This window comes from Tachyglossus aculeatus, unplaced genomic scaffold, assembly GCF_015852505.1.
Source record: "Tachyglossus aculeatus isolate mTacAcu1 unplaced genomic scaffold, mTacAcu1.pri scaffold_131_arrow_ctg1, whole genome shotgun sequence".
NCBI classification, from domain to species: domain Eukaryota; kingdom Metazoa; phylum Chordata; class Mammalia; order Monotremata; family Tachyglossidae; genus Tachyglossus; species Tachyglossus aculeatus.
In genome coordinates, this window is record NW_024044860.1 from 312,002 (window position 1) to 319,340 (window position 7,339).

At 52.5% G+C, this 7,339-nt stretch overlaps 1 protein-coding gene across 1 annotated transcript in view; it reads right to left on the minus strand.

Annotated features, from left to right (window-relative positions):
- LOC119922936 (tyrosine-protein kinase SYK-like) overlaps positions 1–3,567 on the minus strand; it is a 131,918-nt gene extending 128,351 nt beyond the window's left edge. The window contains exon 1 of the mRNA XM_038742555.1: positions 3,503–3,567. The gene's annotated coding sequence lies outside the window, so the exon portion shown is untranslated. The remainder of the gene's footprint in view (positions 1–3,502) is intronic.
- Positions 3,568–7,339: the final 3,772 nt, after the last annotated feature.

Genomic DNA, 7,339 nt, shown 5'->3' on the forward strand with positions numbered 1-7,339 from the left:
GATGGGGAGAACAGAGAGATAGAGAGGGAAAGGAGAGATGGAGAGAACCGTGAGAGACAGAGAGAGATTGGGCAGAGGTGGGGAGAAGAGAGAGATAGAGAGAGAAAAGAGAGATGGGGAGAAGGGTGAGAGACAGAGAGAGAGATTAGGCAGAGATGGGGAGAAGAGAGAGATAGAGAGAAAAAAGAGAGATGGAGAGAAGGGTGAGAGACAGAGAGAGATTAGGCAGAGATGGGGAGAAGAGAGAGAGAAAAGAGATGGAGAGAAGGGTAAGAGACACGGAGAGAGATTAGGCAGAGATGGGGAGGAGAGAGAGAAAAGAGAGATGGAGAGAGAAGGGTGAGAGACAAAGAGAGATTTGGCAGAGATGGGGAGGAGAGGAGAGAGAGAAAAAAGAGAGACAGAGAGAAGGGTGAGAGAAAAGAGATTAGGCAGAGATGGGAGGAGAGAGATAGAGAGAGAAAAGAGAGATGGAGAGATAAAGAAGGGTGAGAGACAGAGAGAGAGATTAGGCAGAGATGGGGAGAAGAAAAAGAGAGAGAAAAGAGAGATGGAGAGAAGGGTGAGAGACAGAGAGAGAAATTAGGCAGAGATGGGGAGAAGAGAGAGATGGAGAGATAGAGAGAAGGGTGAGAGGCACCGAGAGAGAGCGAGACAGAGACAGAGCGAGACAGAGACAGAGCGAGAGGAGGGAGGGGCCAAGAGATTAGGCAGAGATTCATTCATTCAATCGTATTTATTGAGCGCTTACTGTGTGCAGAGCACTGTATTAAGCGCTCGGGAAGTACATGTTGGCAACATGTAGAGACGGTCCCTACCCAACAGCGGGCAGAGATAGGGAGAAGAGAGAGACAGGGAGAGAAGAGACACCCGGAGATGGAGAGGAGAGATGAGAGAGAGATGAGAGAGGGGCCCAGAGAGAAGAGATCAAAGGCAGAGACAGAGGGAGAGAGGAGGCAGAGATGGAGACCAGGCAGAGACACAGAGAGAAAGAGACAGAAGGCAGAGGCGGAGAGAAGTGAGAGATGGCAGAGACGGAGAGAAGGTAGAGACAGAGAGACGCGAGAGATGGCAGAGACAGAGAGATGGCAGAGGCAGAGAAGTGAGAGAAGGCAGAGATGGAGAGAAGCGAGAGATGACAGAGACAAAGAGGAGAGGTGGCAGAGACAGAGAGAGATGACAGAGATGAAGAGAAGGCAAACAGAGAGAAGTGAGAGATGGCAGAGATGGAGAGAAGGCAGAGATGGAGAGAGAGATGGCAGAGACGGAGAAAAGGCAGAGACAGAGAGGAGAGGAGGCAGAGATGGAGAGAGAGAGAGATAGCAGATATGGAGAGAAGGCAGAGAGAAGAGAGAGTTAGCAGAGATGGAGAGAAGGCAGAGACGACAGAGATGGAGAGAAGCGAGAGATGGCAGAGACAGAGAGAGCGAGAGATGGCAGAGACGGAGAGAAGGCAGAGACTGAGAGAAGTGAGAGATGGCAGAGACAAGGCCGAGACAGAGAGGAGAGGAGGCAGAGATGGAGAAAAGTCAGAGATGGAGAGAAGGCAGAGACAGAGAAAGCGAGATATGGCAGAGACGGAGAGAAGGCAGAGACAAAGAGGAGAGGAGGCAGAGATGGAGAGAGAGATGGAGAGATGGCAGAGATGGAGAGAAGCACAGACAGAGAGTGGTGAGAGATGGCAGAGACGGAGAGGAGGCAAAGATGGAGAGAGAGATGGAGAGATGGCAGAGATGGAGAGGAGGCAAAGATGGAGAGAGAGATGGAGAGATGGCAGAGATGGAGAGAAGCAGAGACAGAGAGTAGTGAGAGATGGCAGAGATGGAGAGAAGGCAGAGACAGAGAGAAGTGAGAGAAGGCAAAGACAGAGAAAAGCGAGAGATGGCAGAGACGGAGAGAAGTGAGAGATGGCAGAGACAGAGAGAAGGCAGAGACAAAGAGGTGAGGAGAAGGCAGAGATGGAGAGAGATGGCAGAAATGGAGAGAAGGCAGAGACAAAGAGAAGTGAGAGATGGCAGAGACCGAGAGAAGGCGGAGACAGAGAGAAGTGAGAGAAGGAAGAGATGGAGAGAGATAGCAGAGATGGCAGAGATGGAGAGAAGGCAGAGACAGAGAGAAGCGAGAGATGGCAGAGACAGAGAGAAGTGAGAGAAGGCAGAGACAGAGAGAAGTGAGAGAAGGCAGAGACAGAGAAGCGAGAGATGGCAGAGATGGAGAGAAGGCAGAGACAGTGAGGAGGCAGAGACAGAGAGAAGCGAGAGATGGCAGAGATGGAGAGAAGGCAGAGACAGTGAGGAGGCAGAGACAGAGAGAAGCGAGAGATGGCAGAGATGGAGAGAAGGCAGAGGCAGAGAAAAGCGAGAGATGGCAGAGATGGAGAGAAGGCAGAGACAAAGAGGAGAGGAGGCAGAGATGGAGAGAGAGATGGAGAGATGGCAGAGATGGAGAGACAGAGGGTAGTGAGAGATGGCAGAGATGGAGAGAAGGCAGAGACAGAGAGAAGTGAGAGAAGGCAGAGACGGAGAGAAGGCAGAGATGGCAGAGACAGAGAGAAGGCAGAGACAAAGAGGTGAGGAGAAGGCAGAGATGGAGAGAAGGCAGAGACAGAGAGAAGCGAGAGATGGCAGAGATGGAGAGAAGGCAGAGACAGAGAGAAGTGAGAGAAGGCAGAGACAGAAAAGCGAGAGATGGCAGAGATGGAGAGAAGGCAGAAACAGAGAGAAGTGAGAGATGGCAGAGACGGAGAGAAGGCGGAGACAGAGAGAAATGAGAGAAGGCAGAGATGGAGAGAGATAGCAGAGATGGCAGAGATGAAGAGATGAAGAGATGGCAGAGATGGAGAGAAGTGAGAGATGGCAGAGATGGAGAGAAGGCACAGACAGAGAGAAGGCAGAGGCAGAGAGGATGGAGAGAACAGAGATAGAGAGACCTAGAGAATAATAATAATAATAATAATGATGGCATTTATTAAGCGCTTACTATGTGCAAAGAGAAGGTTTCTCTGGGCCTCAGTTTCCTCCTCAGTGAAATGGGGCGGCGTGGGCGGGCGGGGAAGGGCGAGGGGCTGGGAGCCGGGGGACCCGGGGCTGCGCTGTGTGACCTTGGGTCAGTCACTTCCCCTCTCTGGGCCTCAGTTTCCCCCTCCGGCCCGGCGGGGGTGGGGCGGTTTGCGGGTCCCGGTTGTGAAAGGGTTTTGAGGAAGTCAACCCAAGGAGCCGTTTCCGGTCCGTTCCTCCCCCCTCCCCCGCCGCCGACTCTGTACTGGACGCCTGCTGGGGTGGGGGGTGGTATTGGCGAAGCGCTTACTAGGTGCCAAGCACTGTACTAAGCGCTGGGGGAGAGGCAGGGCCATCCGGGGGGCTCACGGGCTTCCCCTTTGGACAGAGGAGGGAAACCGAGGCCCGGAGAAGGGAAGGGACTCGCCCAAGGTCCCACAGCAGACAAGGGGAGGAGCGGGATTCGAACCCAGGACTGTGGACCCCCCAACGTGGGCGCTACTTACTAGGCCAAGTGGCTTCTCGCTGGGCCCAGCCGCGGTGGAGGGGCGTCCACTGCGTTGCCCGGCGCTGCGCTGGACGCCTCTCGGGTGCGGGGCGCGGGGCTGAGCGATGGAGACACTGAGTCAGAGACTTGGGGGGGGGGGGGGGAGAGACAGAGATGAAGAAGCAGAGACTGAGAGACGTGGAGACGGCAGAGACAGAGAGATACAGAGATGGGCAGGCACAAAGAGACTCAGAGAATGAGGGAGAGATAGAGAGGTGGAGACACAGAGATAGAGAGACTCAGAGAGAGAGGGAGAGACAGAGACAGAGAGATACAGAGATGGAGAGACTGAGGGAGAGACAGAGAGATGGAGACACAGAGACAGAGAGATACAGAGATGGGCAGAGAGACTCAGAGGCAGAGGAGAGACAGAGAGATGGAGTCGGAGAGACAGAGAGATGGAGTCACAGACACAGAGAGATACAGAGATGGGTAAACACAGAGAGACTCAGAGAGAGGGAGAGACAGAGAGATGGAGACATAGAGACAGAGATGGGTAGACACAGAGAGACTCAGAGAGAGGGAGAGACAGAGAGATGGAGGCACAGACAGAGATAAAGAGATGGGCAGGCACAGAGAGACTCAGAGACAGAGGGAGAGACAGAGAGATGGAGACACAGAGATACAGAGATGGGCAGACACAGAGAGACTCAGAGACAGAGGGAGAGACAGAGAGGTGGAGACACAGAGACAAGAGATACAGAGATGGGCAAACAGAGAGACTCAGAGAGACTCAGGGACAGAGGGAGAGACGGAGAGGTGGAGACACAGAGATAGAGAGATACAGAGATGGGCAGACACAGAGAGACTTAATGGAGAGACAGAGAGATGGAGACACAGAGACAGAGATGGGCAGAGAGACTCAGAGACAGAGGAGAGACAGAGAGATGGAGTCACAGAGACAGAGAGATACAGAGATGGGTAAACACAGAGAGACTCAGAGACAGAGGGAGAGACAGTGAGATGGAGACACAGAGACAGAGAGATACAGAGATGGGCAGACACGGAGAGACTGAGGAGAGACAGAGAGATGGAGACACAGAGAGACTCAGAGACAGAGGGAGAGACAGAGAGATGGAGACACAGAGATAGAGAGATACAGAGAAGGGCAGACTACAGAGAGACTGAGGGAGAGACAGAGAGATGGAGTCACAGAGACAGAGAGATACAGAGATGGGTAGACACAGAGAGACTGAGGGAGAGAGAGGGAGAGACAGAGAGATGGAGACACAGACAGAGATACAGAGATGGGCAGACACAGAGAGACTCAGAGAGAGACGGAGAGACAGAGAGATGGAGACACAGAGAGACTCAGAGACAGAGGGAGAGGCAGAGAGGTGGAGACACAGAGATAGAGAGATACAGAGATGGGCAGGCACAGAGAGACTGAGGGAGAGACAGAGAGATGGAGACACAGAGACAGAGAAGGGCAGAGAGACTCAGAGACAGAGGAGAGACAGAGAGATGGAGTCACAGAGAAAGAGAGATACAGAGATGGGTAAACACAGAGATACTCAGAGACAGAGGGAGAGACAGTGAGATGGAGCCACAGAGACAGAGAGATACAGAGATGGGCAGACACGGAGAGACTGAGGGAGAGACAGAGAGATGGAGACACAGAGACAGAGATGGGCAGAGAGACTCAGAGACAGAGGGAGAGACAGAGAGATGGAGACACAGAGATAGAGAGATACAGAGATGGGCAGACTACAGAGAGACTGAGGGAGAGACAGAGATGGGCAGAGAGACTCAGAGACAGAGGAGAGACAGAGAGATGGAGTCACAGAGACAGAGAGATACAGAGATGGGTAAACACAGAGAGACTCAGAGAGAGGGAGAGACAGAGAGATGGAGACACAGAGACAGAGAGATACAGAGATGGGCAGACACTGAGGACTCAGAGACAGAGGGAGAGACAGAGAGATGGAGGCACAGATGGAGACACAGAGACAGAGAGATACAGAGATGGGCAGACACAGAGAGACTCAGAGACAGAGGGAGAGACAGAGAGATGGAGACACAGCGACAGAGATACAGAGATGGGCAGGCACGGAGAGACTGAGAGAAAGACAGAGAGATGGAGACACAGAGACAGAGAGATACAGAGATGGGCAGACACAGAGAGACTCAGAGACAGAGGGAGAGACAGAGAGATGGAGACACAGAGACAGAGATACAGAGATGTGTAGACACAGAGAGACTGAGGGAGAGACAGAGAGATGGAGACACAGAGACAGAGAGATACAGAGATGGGCAGAGAGACTCAGAGGCAGAGGAGAGACAGAGAGATGGAGTCGGAGAGACAGAGAGATGGAGTCACAGACACAGAGAGATACAGAGATGGGTAAACACAGAGAGACTCAGAGAGAGGGAGAGACAGAGAGATGGAGACATAGAGACAGAGATGGGTAGACACAGAGAGACTCAGGAGAGGGAGAGACAGAGAGATGGAGGCACAGACAGAGATAAAGAGATGGGCAGGCACAGAGAGACTCAGAGAGAGAGGGAGAGACAGAGAGATGGAGACACAGAGATACAGAGATGGGCAGACACAGAGAGACTCAGAGACAGAGGGAGAGACAGAGAGGTGGAGACACAGAGACAAGAGATACAGAGATGGGCAAACAGAGAGACTCAGAGAGACTCAGAGACAGAGGGAGAGACAGAGAGATGGAGACACAGAGATAGAGAGATACAGAGATGGGCAGACACAGAGAGACTGAGGGAGAGACAGAGAGATGGAGACACAGAGACAGAGAGATACAGAGATGGGCAGACACAGAGAGACTGAGGGAGAGACAGAGAGATGGAGACACAGAGACAGAGAGATACAGAGATGGGCAGACACAGAGAGACTCAGAGACAGAGGTAGAGACAGAGAGATGGAGACACAGAGACAAGAGATACAGAGATGGGCAGACACAGACAGACTGAGGGAGAGACAGAGAGATGGAGACACAGAGACAGAGAGATACAGAGATGGGCAGACAGAGAGACTCAGAGAGATAGGGAGAGACAGAGAGATGGAGTTACAGAGACAGATACAGAGATGGGTAAACACAGAGAGACTCAGAGACGGAGGGAGAGACAGTGAGATGGAGACACAGAGACAGAGAGATACAGAGATGGGCAGACACGGAGAGACTCAGAGAGAGAGGGAGAGACAGAGAGATGGAGACACAGAGATAGAGAGATACAGAGATGGGCAGACACAGAGAGACTGAGGGAGAGACAGAGAGATGGAGACACAGAGACAGAGAGATACAGAGATGGGCAGACAGAGAGACTCAGAGACAGAGGGAGAGACAGAGAGATGGAGTCACAGAGACAGGTACAGAGATGGGTAAACACAGAGAGACTCAGAGACGGAGGGAGAGACAGTGAGATGGAGACACAGAGACAGAGAGATACAGAGATGGGCAGACACAGAGAGACTCAGAGACAGAGGGAGAGACAGAGAGATACAGAGATGGGCAGACACGGAGAGACTCAGAGAGAGAGGGAGAGACAGAGAGATGGAGACACAGAGATAGAGAGATACAGAGATGGGCAGACACAGAGAGACTGAGGGAGAGACAGAGAGATGGAGACACAGAGACAGAGAGATACAGAGATGGGCAGACAGAGAGACTCAGAGAGATAGGGAGAGACAGAGAGATGGAGTTACAGAGACAGATACAGAGATGGGTAAACACAGAGAGACTCAGAGACGGAGGGAGAGACAGTGAGATGGAGACACAGAGACAGAGAGATACAGAGATGGGCAGACACAGAGAGACTCAGAGACAGAGGGAGA